Here is a 23,610-nt window from a genome sequence, read left to right as displayed (position 1 = left end):
TATAGCATTCCATATGACAGGACCGGCATAGTCGATCGATTTCTTTGTGAGGTTACTTGTGGGTCGATGAAAATAGATGTTACCTTGGAAAGAAAATCTGGTATTATGTGAGTGAACAGTTTGAGCAAGGGCGAAGAAATCATTAAACACAGGAGGCAATTCATTTGAAAAATATTGATGCATAAATTTAGCTACTTCAAATGTAAAAATATCGTCAAATTTTAGAATTTTGTATTTGCGGTAGTACTGGGATAATCTTGTTCGTTGGGGCAAGCCAGCCATCAAACGCATGGCTCGGTTTTGCAGGGTACGAATTTTAAAACAATGTGAAGTACAAGCATTCCCCCATACAATTATGCCATACTGTAGATACGAGTAAAAAAGCGAAAAGTAAATTGTCCTACCCAGCAAACACATAATTGCCTAGGGCTATCCAAGCAGTGTCCGAGTGTCCCAGTGTCCGGTTGGACAGACGTGGGCTAATACTTGGCTATCCACGTTCGAAAATGTCCGGTTCGGATATCCTAGAACATACATACAGAAAAACATTTCGGATAGTCCACTAAAAGTCCCAATTCAATTTTCAATGGATATCATAATCTGACAGTGTGCGGATATTTCTATGTTGTATCTGCTAAAAAGTCAACCACTCAAGTTCTTGCTGATAAGGGCATATATTTCATCCTTTCAAAATATTTCAAGAGTACAGTTCGAAAGAAAATCGCACATTTACACACCGATATTCGGGATAGTCCACTGAAAGTGCAAGTCAGAATTCCAATGGATATCATATTCGGACAGTGTGAGGATAGCTCCATTTTGTTTCAGCTATAAAGTCAATCTCTCATTAACTCCCGACGCTGATATGCAAAAATTGCACACATTTCAGTATTTCAAACTATTTCACGAGAATTTTAAGGAAAATCGTCACTGGACGTGATTCTTCATAGCGACGTCACGTAACCGAATTATGCATGCTGGCATTGAACGGTCAATATTCACTGTCGGGCCTACATTTCAAGCTTTTAAACTTTGCCATTTCTGTGCCCTTTAGCTGTCGTGTTACTGTTTGTTCCTGCGGTGAACATTCGCAATTCCGAAAGATGTTCCGAACTTTTCGCGTGCGTCATGCCGTGAGATGTTAAGCGTTTTTCACTTTAATGCGCTCAATGGGTCGGCAGAAATGGCGACTGCGCAGTGCGCACAGTGAATCTGACTTGATCGCCATATAATTGACAGGGATTATATGCTGGTATATTGAATAGTCAATGGTATACTCTATTATCGACTTCGATAATGGTACATTGTCTTTCGTGTTTTTATTTCGAGCATGTAATAAACTTCACGATTTTTATACCGCATGTTTTACCGATGTTACCACGCTGAATACCACTCAACGATTGACGAGCTTTCCTCGTCCATCGCGTGGCGCAATGCCTGAAGAGAATGAGATCATTATCCTTTTTCATCAATATGCGCAGTGGCGCATTGCGCAGCGAGCCAGTTCACGTGATTCAAATTTTCGTCTGGGAAGTTTGAACTGTGATGTGTGATTCTGTGAAGTGAATTGTTGTCAGCGATGAGAAGCATTTTCGACATTTGCTGTGTGCCACTTAGCTCGGTGATTACTTAACCATAACCACTGGTTGTAGCAGTGTAGTCAGTCAATGATACGGTTATAGTCAGAAGTGGCGTATGTGCACAACGAAAATGCGCTTGGTTATTGAATCCATATAGTAAAGAGCTATGACGGATATTCGGTAGGCCTATTATTGTTTAGAGTTGATACTGTTATAGTACGTCCTTTTATTGTCACCAAACCTGATTTCTTGATCAACAGAAGGTAAGAGTTACTGTTTTGTGATTTATGACTGAAAATGGATTGGAAGGTCACATTTGACAGGATTTGTCTGACCGCAAGCTATCCGAATTTTTGAATTAGACCCGTAACCCAAATTGAGGTATAGACATCCCTACTCGAAAGTCGTGGTTGCTGGTATTTCAATCATGATATTAATGCTTGGCTTCCAAATTGTATTATTGAAGTACCGATATTCAATTCTACCCAGCCCTATATATAATGGTTACCGTATGAGTACTATATTGCAATACTAACTTGGATAGCTCGGCATCGGATGCAGGGAAAAGACGACGGATACGAAGATCTACCAAATATGATTCCGATTCAAGGTCTGATTCGGCTGGTTACGAGAAGATTCAAAGAAATCGCACATGTTCTACTGATACCATGCACAGTGATACGGATCTTGCTGAAGCTCGGGCGAAACAGTTCGAAAAAAAATCTCAGCATCTTGAAGAAAAGTGAAGGAAGAAATCTGCCAGTAATGTCATGATTTTACTGACAGTGCATCACAAATTCACCAAATGCAGGTTAGAGCTTAATTCCTCCATGTGGTATCAAAACAGCAAGAAATCTGCAATTATGACCGTTTGATTTGTAAAAAGATTATTCAACTCTTATATATAGTCTAGAAAGTATAACTGAGTACCGTAAGTACCGTATGTAAGTTATGAATTATTTGAAATTTTTTTATGCTCATGTAATGATGACTGTAGAAACTTCCAATTTGATAACTCAATGAATGTTAGAGCTGGCGACCAGAACGCACAATTTAATTACACGGGTCTCAATCGAAAGCTACTTTCGCACAGACTCCGAAAAGAGAAATTAAAATCTGGTCCAGGCACTGGAACGCCACGGAAATCGCCCTCAAAGGGCCAAAGTCGGTATTGTTTCTATCAACGGTAACGTTGGTAGACAATGACCGCTCAATGTCTCGTACTGATTTTGACATCATTGAGCGCCTTGGCGAAGTCGCGTGCCGTGTTCCCTGTGATTCTCAGGTTAGAGCGTGTCTTATCAATCGCTGTAGCGCGAATAAGTCGTAATGTGAATAGTTTGTGTATTTTGCGTCGACGCGCATTCAAAAATTTGGATAAATACAAATTATAGCACAAAAGCCTACACAATTACACATATATCGTAGAATTTACTATCAACGCGCATTTCTTAGTACGCAACAGGCCGATCTACAAAACAGTTTGTTCCATTCGGCACAACGGTTCATGAATTTCATTGTAATGTATATTCAGCACGACTTCGCCAAGGCGCTCAATGATGTCACAATCACTTCGAGATATTTGATTTGTCATTGTCTACTGCCGCTACTTTTGTTGGAAACAATGCCGATTTCGGACTTTGAAGGCAATTTTCGGGGGGTTTTAGTGCCAGTATCAGATTTTAATTTATATCTTCTGAATCAGTGCGAAAGTAGCTTTATATTGAGACCTGTTTTATTAAATTTTGCGCTCTGTTCGCCAGCTATAAGATTGAAATTATTTGACTGCGTTTAATCAACCCATGCCTGTTATTGCGTGTTTGAGGTGCCACTGACTGTTATTCATCTGTTCAGATACGTTGTCTCAGCAAGTAGCCCTTCCTAGAGAGAGTCGTCTAAGTTCATTCTGCTGGGAATTTCCTACTGGAAATGGTGAGTATATACGGTAGTATATTTATTTGATGAGCGCGGAGTTTCCCAATAGATTGGCAACTGATAAAGTTGAGCAGAACTGGGAAGAAAGCTCTGTGTGCAATGAGTTTATACAAGACATTATATATCGTAGGTTGAACTAGTTTGTCGTCTCTATGAATTGTTTACTATAATCTTCCTGTTTAGGTGCTTGTTGCAATATTCCTACGACTGTTCCGGAAAAGGACTACGAGATTGCAGTCAGATCTGTGTTGCGCCATGCACCATCCAAAAACAGAAATCAGCAATACGAGGTAGATTCAATATTGATTGTCTAAATATATTGCGCAGAGGGGATAATGTTTCTATTTCGTAACCATATTCGTAATAGGCGCCAACTTTTATTTCTACATAGGGTGACCAGATGAAAAAAGGGAGGGGTTTGAAATTTCTTCAAATTTACCAAGTTAGCATCATTTATTACGGTTAAGTACATGCATATTCTGACGTTTCAGTATTAGCGCTAATCAATTACGTTCGTTTGCGTCTGTTCGTGGCTAATTGCGCAGATTCAGGTTTATTCAATCGAACGCTGTCGGTCTTAAGCCAGTATAACATAACAATCAAACAAGTAGAGATAACAGGCAAATCATATGATGCCTGTAGCATACGCTATAGTTTAGGCCAGCTATGTTATCACATGTGCGGTGCCAGTTAGTGCCGATAGTTCAGGCTGGTAACGATATCAGGCATAGCCTGGTGCACGTGATATTTCATGCCAGCTATTATAGCGTGCATGCGGGCGCGCTAAATCAAACCAGCGACGATAGCTCATATCAGATGTCAATGACCCAATATTGCACACAAATGATTCTCGCTAATTTGCAGTACGCAGCACCGATGATACGAATTATCAAATTGACATTTCGAAAGGACGGTATTCGAGTTTTAATTCGAGTAATTCCCCAACTTGAATACAGCACAATGGGTTGGAGCCTAGTCTGACAACGCGACAATTGCATGTCGAAATCTCGGATTACAATTTATTGGGGCGTTTCAAGCGTTAGTTTGTCGCCGCCTACGAAGCTGAATAGTTGGCATTTACGCGATATCACGGACTCGCTCATTGACAGCGCTGATGTCGTATCGAAATGACCAGACAGTAGAAATATACGAAAACTTGTCGTTTCAGCATTTTGTAGGGGGTATTTTACCTGGGTGTCGGTTATTTTTCGTTTTCGTGGTCGTTGATTTTAGTGTGAAAAATAGTTTATTTGCAAAGTATATCACCGTCATTTGAACGTGTCTACTGGCTATGTCAATGAAATCTACTAATTTCCAGCTAATCCGTGTCATATCTTTTATTCGTCAACGGGCAATGTCTTCATCCAAACTCTGCCATAGGCACTTGTAAAGATGGAAACGGGTGAAAAAAAACATCCCTGCATCTTGGGCATTTTTGATCATCTCGGAGTGGAATTTTCCACCATAAATACTATTATTTGAAAAATGATTGAAATTTCGAATTGGATGACCTCGACATCTACTGGTTGAAATTCAGTCAAATTTGTTGTGCAAGGTATTTTTAGGTACCCTAATGATTTGCCAACTAATCCAATCAAATTTGAAAAAAGTTTCTTTGAACTGCCCTAGTGTCCACTGTTCTATAATGGTCATAAATTTTAATATTCATGATTTATGCATAGTATGCTGTACTTTGTCAGTATATATTTTGCAAGGCTCTCGGAATTGGTAGCATTTTGAAGGATTGTTTCATGTTCGCTTGTAATGATTTTCTTGCTAATTATTTTAGGACAAGCATGCAGAACGAGTCCATATCCTGTCTCAGCCTTACCCAGACGATGACGAAGAAGAGGATGCTGTGTAAAGTCATTTCTTTCCATCATACGAACTTTTCACCTCGTTGCAAGTTAAACCTGTATCGAGATTGAAGATATTTCCAGCTAGAGAAATTGTTGATTGCAAGTGTGCATTGCTTGCTGAGGAATTTTTTACAAGTTACAGTTGAATCTGCTAAGCATTATTTTCATCCGCTCTAGACATGGTATATACGATCAAAAAGAGGTGAAATTGAGTCATCCTTGCTGCTCAAGTAAAGGTGGATCTGAATCTGACTACTTGAGTACTTTCTAAAAGTAGAACGAGTCTCACACTTCCAGGTTACTGCAGTTGGTAGGGGCCGCTTTCAAAATTGCAGGATATACCAGTACCACCGTGACAAATATATAATTGCACTCAATTATAGTGCGATTTCTAAATTGTATTCACTATCACTACATTATAGGGCTATCTAACTGGTTATGTTTCAAAAACCTAAGTAGAAGTAGTCACAAAAACATGCAGTAAAAGTAGGCAAAATCTAAGTAAAAGTGCTTTGTTTGTTATACTACACCTTGCACAATGTGTGACAGATCTGCACATGGAGGATGTCAGAACAACAAATTGACCGGAGTATAACATCCTATTGTTTTGTATCTCTATTCGTATTACCTCTTCACCTTCAATACTTGCCATTGCCATCTTAAATATCAACATCAGGTATTTCCCTTGTGTGCATGTATTTTTACAGTCATTGAAGAACTTCAACCTGCCACTTTTTGAACTTTTGTTACCGTCCCATTTCTATGGTATTCTCGTATTGTGAACGTAATTTTGCAACTTGATTTGACAGTTGTTGCTTTGAATCGATGCGTTGCTTTTTTTACTTAGCTGCAATTTTTAATGTATCGCTATGTCTTGTTGCATAATGATTTTCAAAACTTGCCAACCTCTGTATTTCTGATACGTTTGTGCATGTGTAATGCTGTGCGTGTCTTGTTTTTATTCTCATTGGCAGAATTCTATGTAATTGCTTCGACCTATCATAATTTTTCAACACTTCCCCTGTGTCGTATTCTGTAATCCTACAAGTGTGCATGCTTCTTTACCTTGATTGATTGACAGATGTTGCTTTGATTCAATGCTGTGCTTTACTTTGCTGCAGTTTTTATTATTGCCTATAATGATTTTCAAAACTTGCCAACCTCTGGTATTTCTGATAGAGTTGTGTATGTGTAATGCGGTGCGTGTTTTATTTTTATTCTCATTGGCGAAATTCAAGGTAATTGCTTCGAGTTCAAACTTTCTTCCAATTTTTGAACACTTGCCCATGTGTGGTATTCTGTAATCGTCCCAGCGTACATACTTCGTAGTCATCTTATTTTTAGGCTGATTAATTGATCGACTGTTTGTGATAATTTTTGAGTCCACCTGCAGCTTTATTATATCTCTTCAACTTGAGTGATTGATTTTGACGTGATTTACAGCCATTGTTAATTTTACTCGTTGCTGCTTTTTTATTGTTGACAATTTGATAATATAAGCTTTTTGCCTGAAAATCAATCTTGTGTAAGTGTATTTCTGCGTCGCCTAACCTGTGGTATAAGGGAATATGTAGGTCCAGGAGCTAGCTAGTGTTCAGAGGGTTGATCAGTGGCTAGTATATGGATATCATTCTCGACCAGACTTTGTCCCTACAGTGGCCAGGAAATGACTTGATGGGATGATCAATGGACGCGCACTGGATGACACCAAGATTCGACATTCTCGGTGCGACCGGATGGCACTAGGATGAATCTGGGCCAAATGACAACTTATTCAACGGATATCCGCTTGCCATAATGTGTTTGCTGGGTAAGCACAGATCTAGGAACTATGTGCTTGAGTTTTGTCATTACACCTACACATCAAGAAAGCTGTGTTATGGTATGAGCAATATGCGGTTTCCATGACAATTTAGAGTCAATGATGATTCCAAGATATTTTGCTGAGTCACACAGTGAGATACAGTTATTATCTAGATTCACAGTAAGGTTATCAGAAGCAGTATTAAAGAGCATCATCACAGTTTTATCGGTATTTAAACTTAGTTTGTTAGCAGCAAGCCATTGAGAGACTTTTGTAAGTTCACTCTGCACAGAACTTTGTAGGTTGCTTATAGTATCGGATGAAAGAAAAAGATGGGTATCATCGGCAAACAGTGTAGTATAAAAGGAGGAACAGTTGATAATGTCATTGATGTAGATCAAAAATAGGGTCGGTCCTAAAACTGAGCCCTGAGGTGCACCACACTTTACATCCATTTCTACCGATTTTGCCAGACCCAGTTTCACAAACTGCTTACGGTTTGCAAGGTAGTTCGTGAGCAGCGACTTGGCAATCCCTCTAATTCCATAATGCTCTAGTTTTCGTAGCAGTATCTCGTGGTTCACAGTATCAAAAGCTTTCCGAAGATCAATAAAGATACTACAGCCAACTCTTTTATCTTTAATAATTTTGTAGTAATTTATCACAATTGATAGGGTGGCATGGTTATTGTTATGACCCGATCTAAAGCCAAATTGGGATGGAGTGAATACCGATTGCAATTCAAAAAATTTCTTGAGCCTATAATCTAGCAATTTCTCATATAGAGTGGAAAGGTTTGACAGAATTGAAATGGGACGGTAATTAGCCATTGAATTTTTGCAGCCTTTGTTATGAACTGGAATAACCCTGGCAGTTTTTAGAGCACTAGGAAAAATACCCAAGTTCATGGAGCCATTGAACAACGTACAAATTGTATCTCCTATAATATTAAATACTAGTTTTATGAAGTAGATTGGTATTGAGCAGTGGCGGCTCGTCCTATAGGGCAACTGGGGCATTGCCCCACCTAAAATTCTGTTCAATAACAATTTAACCATTTATAGACGCACAGCGCTCAATATATATCGAGATCACAGCGAAACCCGCGTTCTTCTTGTGCTTTCGCTTGCAAATGCCCATACATAGCGAAGTCTCCGCGAAAATCGAATTCTCTTCTGTGTTTTCGCTTTGTGAATGCCTAGCCGGGGCTTGCCCCGGTAGCGCTCATAACAAGCTTTCACTATCTATTCTCTCAAAGCTGCGCACAATTAAGAAACGTTGCTTTACTCTCTCCTATTCGTAAAATGGCCGAGCAACCGGGGCAAATATGCTTGCTCGCCCCTAAGGTGTGATGTAACAATCGTATCTATATCTGAACTCGGATACCGTGATATGCGTTGAGTCGACCGTTGCTGGTACAGGTCGATTTTGATGGTGTTTCACACCATGATAATTCTTGAAACTTGGTATGTCATGTCGTGATGGTGGTATTTAACCCTAGACTGCTCAGGTGGGATATCGTTACACGATGAGTCAGGTGGGGTCAAATTGACCCCATCAGTTAATATGCTTTTTTTCTTACCAATTTCGCTATAGATCTGTCTAATAACCTCCTGCGGAACGTTATAACGATGCATCTACCTTTTTGGTACATGGAACCCTACTCTCTACCCATTTCAAAGTTCCCGCTGAGGCCTAATACCATTACACGAATAGCGAGCTGTGGTCAAACACCCCCATCAGTTATTTATTACAACAATTATTATTATAAACACTACAGTAGGCCTGCAATACAATACAACTATACAATACGATACAATATTACAACAATTATTTATTACAACAATGTAAATTCAATCAGAATCCTTATCCGGCCCAATGCATGTTTCACATGTCGTACATCTTCTGTAGTAACACTCAATCCATGACTCAATCCACCTAAAACCGAATTTTTCTGACCAGCAAAGAGTTCGGAGCTATTCATCATGTCTCGTTGACTCCACGTGACATGAGCAATGCGAAAGAATCACATAAACAGCCGGAATTGGTCCGATTGCAAAGAGGAGAAAGATACTTAGTCCGGCCACTCTATACCTTCAGAATCTGACCCATGCTAAATCAATAGCTCATAGCGGCGAGGAATTAGAGATAACCAGCTAATGCTTTATTCCAATTGATAGTGCATATGACCATTTAGGATTACATGGCTGGCAAGAACAATCTGACCGCACATGAAAATATGACTCATATATTTTCTAGCGTGGGGTCAAATTGACCCCAACCTGAGCTGTCTAGGGTTAACACTGTCTTAAGTTTCAGGGTTTCTACTCAAAGTTTAGGGTAGTAATTCCGTTTCCAAAGTCGAGTGTGTGCTGATCGGTCATGTATCGCAAACATATTTCACGCAAAGCCGGTATTGGTCTCCATTGATTTTAACGATGCTCCTTAGCTAGATCCGTCATGAACTTTTACATGGTATGTCTTGATTTTAGTATCGAACGCTGTGCCAAGTCTCAAGGTTGACACTCAATGATTAGGGCAGCAATTTCGTTATTAAGTTCGAGTATGGTAGAGATGTGCGCTGATCTGACACTTAGCCTACCTAACGCATTGCGGATTTCACGCAAAAGCCGGTGTATCTGTGTTCCATACTGAGATAGGTGATGAGATGATGATATCATGAAACAGTTTACTAACATCCTCGGTTTGCATTCAAATATTTAGTTTTATTTTATATTCTCCAATGTCAATTTCACCGTGGAATGGTGGCCTTCGGGCCATTTGCTCACAATTACAAACCCTGTCAAGCGCGATAGCTGTTTCGTTTTCGATGGCGGTTAACAGCTGATCGCTTGATCAGCCGATTCCTCAGTAAATATTACGCAAAATTCGGCGTTGATCTGTTCGTATTAATTTTGACAGTGTACCATACCGAAAACGGTCATGAGGCTATACTTCTCGATGATTTCATGTAACAGTGTACCAAGTTTTCGGCTTTCATCCACGTATTTATTCGGTAATATATTTTCCGAAGGCGATTTTGCAGCAGACATATAGACACTATAGACCGTAAGCCGTATGTGTCGTGTGACAGTCTCCAGCCTCAAGGCCAGAATCTCCCAAGCTGTACCGGGACCGAATTTCCTAGGCTGCTATCCGTAGTTCTTCAGAATGATGTTTTGGATTCAATATGACATTTCCTTGTCCAATCTATGAGATAACAATTGCGTATGTGTCCGAACTCGTTGACCTTTCCAGTTAGTCATACGCAATCTCTCGATTTATAGTCATTTCCATTTCTGCAGATAAGTAGTCAGGTCAAGTGCGAACATGAATCGTGTTGAATCTTTGCTCCGTACGCCGTTTAGCCAGCTGCCTTTAGAGCAAAAATTAGAGGTAAAGCGACTAGGTCCGTATCAGCCTAGAAATTGCCCATTGATCCAATCGTACGCCGGAGGAAAGCGCACTCGTGCCTTTTCTTCAGCGCATTTCGATAAAAATGAATGGCTTACTTATGGCGAGGATAAAAACGCCTTGTTTTGCTTTTACTGTCTTTTATTCGACAGTGCCGGTACCGGAAGCAGTGGCTCTTGTTGGAACAAAATTGGTTATCGCGATCTGAAGCATTTGTCAGAGCGTCTGAAAACGCACCAAAAATCCCAAGTGCACATGGCTAGTGCAGTTAAATATAAATTGTTTGGCAGAGTAAATGTAATGTCGCAGCTCAATGAAAGTTATCGCGTATCAGTCTGCAAGCACAATGAGCTTGTAGATAAGAATAGGCATGTTCTCTCTCGGGTGATTGATGCCATTAAATTTATTGGAGTTCATGAATTGCCCCTTCGAGGCCACGATGAGAAGGAATGCTCTCTCAATAGGGGGGTATTTTTGGATCTAATTAAATACACGGCTTCCATTGATAGCATTTTGCGCGAACATCTCGACACCGCGACAGTAGCTAAGGATACCTCAAAGACTATTCAAAATGATGTGCTTGATTCGATATATCACATCTATCTACAGCATTTGTTTACCGAGATTGTTGACGCTGAATTTCTATCTATTCAGTCTGACGAAACAACTGACATTACGTGTTTGTCACAACTAGTCGTGATTTTTCGGTTCACAAAATTTGGTATGCCAGTCGAACGATTCCACAGCTTTGTGGCTGTTGACGATCGCACTGCTGTCGGAATTTCTTAAGTATTAAAAAAAACATTACAGCCCTATTCAGTTGAGTCGAAACTTATTGCGCAAACCTACGACGGCGCAGCAGTCATGAGCGGATCGCGACATAGCGTACAAGTTTTAATGAAAGAAGTTTACCCGCATGCGCATTTTTTGCATTGCTACGCGCATCAGCTCAATCTTGTAGTGAAAAAAATGTGCTTAGGAATATATTCTGTCAAGATATTCTTTGCAAATCTTTCAGGGTTCTCCTCCTTTTTCTCTGTTTCGTCAAAGCGATCTGATCTATTGCGCGACATATGCAAGCACCGGTTACCTAGATGCGTATCAACACGGTGGAACATCCAATCCAGAGTTGTGCAACGAGTGTCAGAGAGTAGGGTGGAGCTTCTGGAATGCTTCTCAGTGATTGAGAGCTCTCCTGTCAGGGATGATACTTCCATACGTGAGGCGGCGGGGCTTAAACGACTCCTGGAAGACGAAGAATTTTTGTTCTTTTTGAAGCTTTTTTGTGACATCTTCGTGCACGTCGATACACTGTACAGCACTTTTCAGTCGCGTATGGCCGATGGTACTACTGCGCAATTGTGTATTGCACATTTTTGTGAGGCAATTTCGCATATACGGGCGAATGTACACTTCGCTGGTGACACAGCGCTTTTACGTCGCGGGATAAGTGTGCAAAACCTGCTTGTTGCGGCTTACGAATGTTGCGATATACTGATGTCCCAAATCCAACATCGTCTGAATAGTGACCAGTTGGTTACTTTCGCCCTGTTAAATCCGAGAAATTTCCCTGCCTACAAAATTCATTTTCCTTCTGGACTACTGCGCAGCGTGCCTCGTTATTACCCGATGATCGACATTGCTCGGTTGGAGAGCGAGTTGACTTGTTTGATTTCTAACACATCCTTTTCAGATTTCTAACACATCCTTTTCGGAAATTAAAACCACTAGTGAACTTTCAAAATTCCTAGTTGAAAATTCGCTTTCGATCATCTTTGCTACAGTAACTAGCTTTCTGAATATCATTTTGACCACCCCGATTTCATCCGCGGAATCCGAGCGCAGTTTCAGCACATTGAAACGTATCAAGACCTTTCTCAGAAACAGGATGGGCCAAGATAGGCTTAATGCGTTGGCTGTTCTCTCGATTCACAACGACGTGGTTCTGGGAATTCCAGATTTCAATAAACTCATTGAACATTTTGCTAATAAGAAATCACGTCGCGCACAATACTTATACAAGACATAAATTAATGCTGGTGGGCGGACGACTGTACACATCATGTTCTTTCCGAATAATTTCAATCAAGTGAGCCCAGGTAACTCAACCATGTCTATGGCTAAGGAAAAGTGAGTGGTTTTCATCCTTATTACTCGAGGCACACTGACAGTTAATTTACCGATATATTTTGTTATGGCTATGGAAAAAAAGTGAAAAATTCATCAAGATGAAATAATTTATTCATGAAATTGTTTAATGCGATATGTGCTCGCATTTCAATTTAACACAATGCTTTGATTCCTGCTTGAATGATGGCAGGCAGACTCGTAATTAATCTTCCATGGATAACAGCTGGCTTTTTATAATGTTTTACGTTTATGGGTGCCACCGCTTTGATTGCCTATCCCCTGGTCGTAACGCATCAGGATCGTGTACCAAACACTTTCGGACGAGGGCAAATCGATTTGACTCGCTTTCGGGACGAGAATTCATATACAAATCGGGTCGGAGGCGCTGCAGCACTTTACAGAATTGCTGAGCATGGAACGATTAAAACACCACAAGGTGTCATGCGAATGCTCTTTGTAGGTAGTTGGTCTGTGTATTTTTGGTATAGTCTTACTCGGCGCTTGCGTAATCTCTACCACGAAATCATAACGCATGCTACTAAGGATAACCTGATGATTGATTCGTGGCATGGGAACGATTCTTAGTTCGCGTACATTTTGTAAAATAACCATTTGAATAAAAAACAATGAATAAACCATTTGTTACCGCACTTCAAGTCCCGCCACCGGCAAACCTCTCGCGGCACCTACGTTAAAAATCATTGTTTACGGGAAATTCATGTGGCCATCATGAACGTTGAAAAACGCTACTGTGACGTCATATTGATAACAAGTCGCTTGCGGCCCTTGCCCCACCACCCGATATTGTCACGAGCCGCCACTGGTATTGAGTCAGGTCCTACTGCTTTTGTGTCCTTCATTCCAGATAATATCGTTGCTACCTCTCCTACGTCGGTCGGCTCCATAAAGATGGAATTCATGGAGCGAGGCTTCATGAATGATAGGATATCATGCGGGCTTTGAGGTATAGAAGATGCTAGCTCTGAACCAATCTGGCAAAAGTGATGGTTGAACTTTTCTGCTACAACATCAGGATCTTTGATGACCGTATTGCCACATGCTATTTCAATGTTCTGCAATTGTGCTTCGTTTTTGTTATTGGAAGCCAGGGATATATAGAACTCCGGGATGGCTGACTGCGTAAAACGCGTCATCACGGTTTTACCTAAGTGGGTCCCGATTCGCGCATTCACTTCAGATAGTTGATGCAGCCGCTCCTTCTGTGAGTTATAATATGGTTTGGAATTCCGGTTCTAGCGCGCAGCGAATGTTATTAAGAGTGATAAATGCGTATAATCTCAGAATTTATTTTATTGAGCTAGAGGACACGCGATGACAAGGTAGTCGGTAATTTGGCAGTGTTTGCTCTACCGCTTCAGTGCTGGTGGCAATGTTACCGGTATACCGGTGCGGTATATCGCGTGTCTCTGGAATATCTCAGCTAATGTACGATGTTTTCTGCATTGCTAATCATGAGTACATAACAGGTTATAATGCTAAGAATCAACAGTTCAGGGCGACTAATAGTAATGCCGGCAGTAATATTTCGATAAGGGTATGTTTATGATGAATTATCAGGAAAATATATCGCGATGTTCAGATGGGTAGAAGTTCTGGTAATATCGTTTGGGAAACAGTCTCTTCACGATAAGCGTCAGTACCGGCACAGCGGTATGGTTTTAACTAAGCAAGATAGAGTGTGAAATGCAACAGTTTATGGATATGATCATTTTGTCTGTTTGTTGAGATATCACACAATAGGTTAAGTTTGACAGTGACGCGACAGTTAATCAGTACTTTGTCTCTTGAGATTGTGTAGAATAGTTTTGATTATGGTTTATGCTTGCTGCGTTCCTGGTTGTAAGACCGGATACAAAGTCAAGAAAGGGACAGCACGTGTAGCTAATGACTCGATACCGACATATGGTTTCCCCAAGGACAGTGTTCTCAGAGAGAAGTGGATAAGAGCTATACCTAGGAAAAATTGGACAGTATCAGGCCACAGAGTATGCAAGAAGCATTTTAGTTCAGAAGACTTTCGACCAGTTTCATCAGACACCAACACAACACGTCGTAGTCGGAAGTCAGCATCATTGTCGAGGCCGCGTTTGGGGCCAGATGCAGTCCCGCATATTTTCCCACAGTTACCGCATTATTTGAGTAAAGAAAGCAACAGTCTCGAGAGAAATATAACTTCAACTGCATCAGCACGTCTTGCCAAAGAAAATGCGGTAGCTGAGAGCCGCAATTATGAATTTTTGAAGCAATCTCAAGTCGACGACTTCGGAATGTTCAATGATAAAATTAAAAAAGAAATACTGCCGGATGGATACGTTACTGTTTTCAAGGACGATTCAACACAGTTCCATCACGTAGTCACGGATGATGATAATTCGGTACCTCCTAACCTGGCTGTGTCAGTCGTTGTGATGAAAAATATGGAAGTCAGGTCATTTGTGAATTCGTCCATTGTGCCATATGATATGTATAGTTATCTGATGAGTGGGAGCTCTTTACAAACAACTACTGAGTTGGTGAATATCCTTGCGTTCTGTAAGGGAGTTCACAGCGGCAATCTTGGGGATACCACAGCTCATATTGCTTTGGCTATCTGTCATTTGAAAAGTTTTCTGGCGGCAAGAGACGAAGACTCGGATTTGGATGAACATCATGTTGCTCTCATAAATTTCATAACGGAGCAATTAAAATTAATTTCTCGGCCAAAGCAAGGCCGCCGGTACTCGTCAAACACTCTTGTGATAGCATTTCTCTGGAAACTAACCAGCACCACTCTGTACAAGAAACTTCGAACGCTTTTCATTTTGCCATCCATCAGTCACCTTCGGAATTTATCCTCAGAAACAACGGTTGAAACTGGTGAGGTTGATTTGAGCTACCTGATGGCCAGAACATCTAATTTAAAAGAGTCTGAAAAAGTTGTAACACTTATGATTGACGAGGTCTACACGGCTCAGCGTATAGAATACACCAATGGCTCATTCGTCGGATACACTGAAGATGGCACTCCAGCAAAAACAGTACTTGCTTTCATGGTGCAGTCACTGCATGGTAAATACAAGGACATTGTATGTCTGATTCCTGTAAAAAAACTGGACACATGTGTACTCAGGAAATGGTTCGACATTGTGATGCAGGCTCTCAACGATTTCCTTCTTGTCATATCTGTGTCAGTCGACAACCATGTTTGCAATAGAAAATTGTTTGTTGATCTATGTGATGGCCGTCTTCGCCCAAGTATACAGCACCCGCAACGTATTGATCAGCAGTTGTTTCTGATATTTGATTTCACTCACAACTTCAAAAACATTTACAATCATTTTGTCAACAAAAAGCGTCTGAACCTCCCAACTAAAAATTTTGAACATATTCTCGGAGAATCCTGTTTTCCTGACTTCAGTCATATAATGAAGCTGTATGCGATGGAAGAAGAGAAGACGTTGAAGATCGCTTCAAAGTTGAAGAAAGTTTCACTAAATCCGAGCAGTATAGCAAGGACCTCACCGCAGCATGCGTTGAGCGTGTTCAGCGAGTCAACTGCCGACGGCTTGAAGTACTATGGCAAAGAGCAACCAGCCTTTCTTTCAACCGCATATTTCATTGAATTCATTCACAATATCTGGAGTATTATGTCGGTTAAATCTCCGAATAAAGATGTCAGAAAGAGAAAGCCAATGTTTCAGCCTCTGCAGCACATTAGCAGTGGACATCCTGGGCAACTATACTTAAAAGATGCCATTGAGATATTCAAATGTTGGCGGCAATCCGGCAATTCCGGTCTCAGTGCCGAGACATTCTTAGCATGTATTCAATCGATGGAGGCAGTTATAGCCCTTTCCGAATATCTGCAAGACAAACATCATTTTGAATACTTACTAACCGGCAAATTGGTGTCGGATCCTATAGAAGCTCGATTCGGTATGTACCGTCAAGCCAATGGCGGAAACTTCTTCATGTCGGTCAAGCAGCTTCTTCTAGCAGAAAAGAAGATCCGCTGTCTCAGCTTGATTCAGCAACGGGCACTACAAACTGCATCGCAAATTGATGACACCAGTCCTGTTTTTCTCATGGAGACTACATGCGAACCCGATGAAGATAACCAATGGCTTGTTGAATTTTTGGATCAAGTTTCACTGGATGAATTAGAAGATGACGATGCTGCTATCACGTATTTCGTCAGTGGCTATATTGGGCGTGCTATCTCTCGTCGGCGGAAGTGCTCCGACTGCACAAAATTGCTAGTCTTGGATCGTGACTGCCCTCGTCTATACGACAGTGTGCCGGATAAGCATAAAGAGGTGTTTGCGATGGCTGATCGAGGAGGTCTTGCTCAGCCAACAGAGTTCTGTTTTGCTGTGACTGGACTGGCTGTCCGATATTTCACTGAAATTGCTGCTAATGAAAAGGTGAAGAAAAGATTGATGCTTTGTAGCAATCAGAGAAGAGCCTTCCTGGCAGCAATCCGCAGAGTTTTTAGGTCGTCCTATGCTTATGCGTACTTCCTGGATAAAGAATGCCACTCTGACCATCAAAATTTTGACTTGATTATTATTACTGCTTTTAATTGCTTCGCTAAAAATGAACTAAAACGACTGAATAGTAAACCGCTTGCAGATGACCCCCCTGGAAAGCAACTTCGAAAAATACGAAAGTTGACTTCCAAAGCCTCCGGAACAAGTTGAGTTTTCGCCATTCTACGCACTGCAATGTATGTTCACATGTTAAATATAGAATATTCTAATCTGAAAAAAAAAAACGATTGAAATCGTTATTCAGAAAATCAAATATATGATACTTGGCATTTTCGATTTTTTCCGTTGCATATATAGCACTAGGGCTGAGGTACAGGGAAAAGCTTTTATTACCATATAAGACTAGATTACTCATCAAGAAAGCTGCCAATGGTTGAGTAAGCAGATTGTTTGAATATGTGTATCATTAACTTCCAAAAAAAGACAGAGATCGAAGCTGGTTTCAAGCTAGTGCCTGGACCTACTTAGGTAAAGGCCAAAACGAAGTCAGCCATCCCGTAGTTCTATATATCCCTGTTGGAAGCGTTCACAATTTCACGAATGGTTCTCCAGGTTTGCTTTTGATCCTTTGAACTCTGCTCGAACCGGTTCATGTAGAATGTTCTTTTGGCCTTTTCTTTCATTTTTGTTACCTTGTTGGCATATCGTTTGAAGATCTTTTTATCATCTTCAGTTCCGTTAATATAATATCTTTTATGTATCCAATCTCTTGTTTTGATGGCTGCCAGAATTTCTCGACTGATCCAGGGCTTAGATTTTAGGCGTCGGGCGTTCCGATTGACTTTGCGGATAGGAAATTCTTTGTCAATGGCTTGACTTATGTCAAGAATAAACTTGTCAAATTGGGAGTCAAAGTTTTCGCTAGTGAGTGGCTCAAGTTGATAATCCTTGAAAGCGTCTCCAATGTTTTCAATGAAGTCGTCAATCCCCTGAGGATTCAGCGGGATTCTGCATTCAAAAATACTAGTAGTAACAGGTAAAATTTGATTGACATGACACATAATAGGATAATGGTCAGTCATACAGTGCTCAATGACAAATGGAGCAAGTCTATATTTACTTATGTTGGTATACATGTGGTCCAGGAGAGTACTGGAATGGTCAGTCACTATGGTTGGTTTGGTAGCCATCTGGACCACCCCGTACGACTCAAGCATATCAGAATATTTTGTGGTGAAACTTGTGTTCTGTAGGAGGTCAATATTGAAATCTCCCATTATAAGGAATTGGTTATTAGAGTCGGTTAAGCTGTCCAAGGTTTTAGAGAATTCTTCCATGAAGGTTTCTTGCTTAGTTCCGGGATGTTTATATATTACTCCGATGATAAGGGGCTTTTGATTCCGTGTTGCAATTCTGACAAAAATACTTTCGACGCCATCTGTATAGCAGTTTAGCTCATGTACTTCTTGACACGATAGATTTTCTTTAACATATAGACCAACTCCACCTGCGTTAGTTTTTGAAGGGCAGTGTAGGAAGTTATATCCAGGGAGATTAACATTTACTTGATAATTGTTCTTCAGCTTCGTTTCAGAGATGCCGATGAACGTTGGGGAACAGTTGCATGTTTTGAAGAGAGCAGAGATATCTTCCAGGTGTGCTGGTAATGACCTCGTATTTATATGGGCAAAAAGAAATCCTCTAGAATTCGTCATCTATTCGCCCAGCGTAGTTGTTCCTAATCCCGACCTTCCGCTCGTATCGTATATACTACAAGCCAGTGATCGCTACATCAAACAAAACGGCCAGATCGAACGCAAGAACTCGGATCGCAGCGTCGGATGGCAGCAAAGCGGTGTACCTCGAAACACCAACCGATCTGGAGAATTTCAGCACGCGAATCGGCGCAATAACGATCAACGATATCATTGATATGCTCTTTTTCCGAAATAAAATCGTACACTATACAATGCTATTTCAATGAGACCGAGTAAAAGTTAGGAGACATGAAAGGTGCTGAATCGTATGAAATGCGGTGACTGCAGGGTTCGAACCTACAACCTAGATCAAGATAGTTGGCTGATTCCTCTGTGATGACGTTATGAAATCTAGTTCAAAGTTTAGTTTAGCGCGAGAATTCATATTCTTAAAGACAGCTCAGTACGCATAATCATGATGATGTAGCAATGGGCGTTATATGGGTGGATGATGTAACAATGGGCGTTGCTGATGACGTAGCAGATGATGTGGCAATGGGTGTGGCTGATGATGTGGCAATGGGTGTGCTATAGGTGCGGCAATGGGTGGATGATGTGGCAAGGGGGTGTCCTATAGGTGCGGCAATGGGCGGATGATGTGGCAATGTAGGCGTGGCAATTAAGGCGACTTGGCCTTCTGTGATTGGTGCGTAACAAAGCCAGCTAATCCTATAAGAAGGCAGGACTATTTTTGGCATACATTTGAGCCTGAATTTGATGCCAATAAGAGTGATGTAATTATCTAGCAGCAGTCAAATAAAAACTCTTTTTCTGTGATTTCTGCCCAAGTTCAAATTTCATGAACTCATCGCATGTGCTGTTACGATACCTCAAGCACACCAGTGCAGATGAGGTCTGCCCAGCTAGAATCACTCTATCATGTGAAGCACCCAGATATCCATATGGAAAAAGAACATGACCAATCTTTGCTACATTCACATGAGTGATGCTTAGTAGTCTTGAATGACCCTTTCTTCGTGCAATAACCCCCACAATATTGAATACCTGTTCATACTATATTGTCATTGAAGTGATTTGAAAAGAGATGTTGCATATGAAGTACATGCTGTCTTGTTCACCTCAAAGCAGTCCAAAACCCTACCAAAGTTGCTACTTGTGAGTCGAAAAGCCCTATGTATTTACCCAATTCTGCACATCCTCTCTGTTCTGATGTCCTGAGGGCTTAGGTCTAAGCTAATCTGCATATGACTGACTTCGTTGGCTTCTAACCCTAAGATTCAGGTGATGGAATTGAAGATTCCATTTCAAGGCTACACGATGGCGATTCTAGATCAGGATCACCAGATGGCAATGTAAGATTTGCATGTGCAGCCGCCACAACATTGGAGGAAGACAGTTGACACGGCATAGAGTTCAGGGTCCGCCTCTTTGCAATGCGCATATCTTCTGCTTCACCTCAGAGATTGCGACTGGGAATCGCACCTCTCTTTAGACGTGACTGTATTAGTGTATCTATAATGCACTAGCAGCAAAATCTTCCTTGCAAAAGTGGTAGGAGCAAATTATTGTTATTATTATTCTTATTGTACACAACAGTGGTGCTTTTAGCCTGTTTAAGGCTTTGTGCTCCACGACATGACAGTATTTGAACTGGTCAATGCATTTATTCTTGTCTTAGACATTCTTTCCACTCTCTCATGCATCGGCTCGCGATTCATCGGGTCTTTAGCTGCCGACTTGTAGCTCGGCTCACTATGATTTCTGGTCTTTTTAAGTCACTGCAACTGCAGTGAGGTCGGCGATGAGGAGCAAATGAAGCTTGTGGAAGTAGGCTTGAAATCCTGCCTTCTTACTCTGCAATCCCAAGCCTTCCTGACCTTTGCGTTGGAAGGAAATGAATGGAAAAATCTGTTCTTCCCCAGTTCATTGCCATTGGTGGCATTGCATTTATAAACACAGCAGTATTTCGGCATTATATTTTAGTATACGTTACAAAATATTTAATATCCTTTCCTAATTTGATTATTGATGAAGAAATAAACATTTAACTAATCTTGTCGTTTTTATGCAGTCTACACGACTATAGGAATACATCGTAGTGCCAACTAGGCTTAGGTAAATGCAGCGTCCTCCGTTGCTGCGCCGTATCCATGGCCACTGTCTCTCGACCAATCAGCGTAAAGTTTGGTTTACGGCCGTATTCTCTGGTCTCACAATTTGACTATATGCCCTGGTTTCCCGCATTCTCTGCACGTAGCGGTTTGGCCCTTGTACCCTATTGCTATTGTGCATCCGTTTATCCAGATATAACTTCTGATGGGGTAATTTTCCAAGTGTCTTTTCTCAATAAGCAGTCTTCGCACTCCATTTTTAAACCTGCTGCGTTTCTTTGTTGATACATATTCTTTATTGGACCGTGATTTTCCAGGAAGTATTCCTCAATTATTTCATTTGTTATTCGAGGGTGTACCCAGCTAAGGTATATCGCTGTATTTTGCGTGACGTACATCCAATGAGCTGGGAGTTCCTGCCCATTTTTTTCATTTGGGTAATTCTGTCATCTGCCTTTACAACCATTTGTCTTTCGCAGAATATTAGATCCGTTTGCCTATTTGGGTACTGTATTACTCCTTGGTGATATCGAATGGTTCGCATTTATAATATGCTAATTTTCTTCACTTATAACAGTTTCTGGTATCATTTTCAATTGTAAGTACTGAGAGACAAAATAATTATAGTGTGATAACTTTACTATTCTTCGAAATTACAATGAAATGCCTGTCTTCGTAGACCCAGTCTAGAGTCATATGACTTTGTCCGAGACTCGGACTCCGAGTCATGCGCAATGACTCGAGTACAAGTCGAGTCAATACACAAATCTACTCGTACTTGGGTAGATTTTTTCGTCGCTACTTCTACTTCTACTTGTGTAGCTTTCTTGACTCACTCTAAATCCGCAAGGTCGTGTTGAACACTTCATAACACTTTTTTTCTGCGTATAGACACACTTTTTGGGCATATAAACGCATTGGCCCATTATCGTCGCAACACTTCTGCGTATTTCTCCGTTCATATGTAACACTTCGCCACTGCGGCTTACTTTCAAAAAATTTGTACTTCGTAATTTATGATCAATTTCGCATTCATAAACCATCGGTACCTTTGGGGATCACATAAAATCCTGGTACATGTAAAATAATATTATTCAACTGACCAAACCACTAAGTTTAAGGGTAATATTTCAATAAAATATACATATTTCCCTGTGACGCAGAGGGGTCACCACCTTCGTTACGGTAGAGCGCACTCGATTTCAGTTCGGAATTTGAATTGGTGGTTCGTCAGGCTTCAGGCAAAGAGTAGGGTACACACGAAAAGACTTGGCGGAATGGATATATTGAAGCAGTTTTTGCTACCTGAAGGCGTAAAAGATCATAACATCCATGTACTGTAAGGTATGGAAATGCAGTGAATGTTATTGAATATATGTAATGTGAGAAAAGTCATAAAATGAGCTCGTTTTGACATTGCAGTAAGGTCGTTCGTTTTAGATGTTTTAGTATGCTACTGATATCCCTTATTCATGTGAATGTTCTTTAGTTGTTTTGTAGTATATGATTCGTCTGATCTTATTGTTGGATGATCGAGCTTCGCATCTGATAATATACCAGGCTGCGACCAGGTCCAGTACTACGGTGCTGATGGGAAGCTGCTATCGAACTAACTTTTTTGATATATAGATAAAGGGATGTTCTCTCTATCCACACTGAAATATCCCTATGTAGGCGATATTGTGGTCCACTGTGGACAAGTACTTCAATGTCAGCAATTGAATACCGGTATGATAGTCATGCAACGGTTTTGATGATTTTTAACTGCAACACATTTTACACTGCACTGTTTATTCCAAGTAGTAAGGTGTTAACCAAGGCGATTTTTTTGACATGTCAAAATAGGTCAAAATTTGGTCAAAATTGTACCGCTGGGTCAAAATTTGCCAAAATTGTTTACAAAGTCGAAATTGTTTTGGTAACTTGCATTTCGTTTGTATCATAGATGATTGCACTGTCGACGAACTTATCATTTTACAATTTACATCTTGTAGCCTACTTTATAGTCCTACCGTTGTAGATGGACCATCGTCTGCTCATTGTGAATCATAAACTGTCAAATGAAACAAATGCTCAACGTAGCCTACTGCAGCATCGTAACTGAAGCAACTGCTTGGGCATTGGTTTTTCTATTAGAAACCGTATGATGAAAAATTGCGATGTAGACAACTTTGTCATAATGAAGCAACACGGTGTGTCACCTGCAATGTACGCACAACTTCAGTGTTGCCGGCCAACCACTGCTGCTGGTGAAGGTTCTTTCTCCATTCTTGCCAAGCTACTTAGTAAGGACAGACACTTTCTACCCAAAAATGTAGGAAAGTATCTTTCGTTGTACTACAACCCAGTTTTAATTATTTCTACCATAATACGAGATGTAACTAATACTGGAATTCTTCATGGGTCCAGATTTAGATATAATAAGGTTTATTTATGTAAAAATTTGTCAGTTTTCATGCCAAAAGATTTTTTTCAGGTCAAACTACTTCGGAAGAACAGATAGCTCCAGCCAGATATAACGATAAGTACCGGTAGTTCGATTCTAACATTATGTGAGAAACACCCAATT

General features: G+C 40.6%; 2 protein-coding genes and 1 long non-coding RNA gene across 5 annotated transcripts in view; all 3 read left to right on the top strand.

Annotated features, from left to right (window-relative positions):
* Window positions 1-23,610, top strand: part of LOC145445865 (neuronal pentraxin-2-like) — a 540,218-nt gene that overhangs the window by 443,030 nt on the left and 73,578 nt on the right. The window lies entirely within an intron of this gene.
* Window positions 1-23,610, top strand: part of LOC145445854 (cytochrome P450 4V2-like) — a 416,089-nt gene that overhangs the window by 372,947 nt on the left and 19,532 nt on the right. The window lies entirely within an intron of this gene.
* Window positions 1,521-6,893, top strand: LOC145447166 (uncharacterized). Its single transcript, XR_013917478.1, has 4 exons — window positions 1,521-2,391; window positions 3,435-3,512; window positions 3,699-3,805; window positions 5,305-6,893. It is a non-coding gene; the product is annotated as an uncharacterized LOC145447166 (long non-coding RNA).

Source organism: Botryllus schlosseri, chromosome 9, assembly GCF_051294905.1.
Source record: "Botryllus schlosseri isolate E-star chromosome 9, Bs_hap1, whole genome shotgun sequence".
Taxonomy (NCBI): Eukaryota; Metazoa; Chordata; class Ascidiacea; order Stolidobranchia; family Styelidae; genus Botryllus; species Botryllus schlosseri.
Note: the sequence above shows the minus strand (reverse complement) of the source record. Positions and strands in the feature narration are given on the sequence as shown.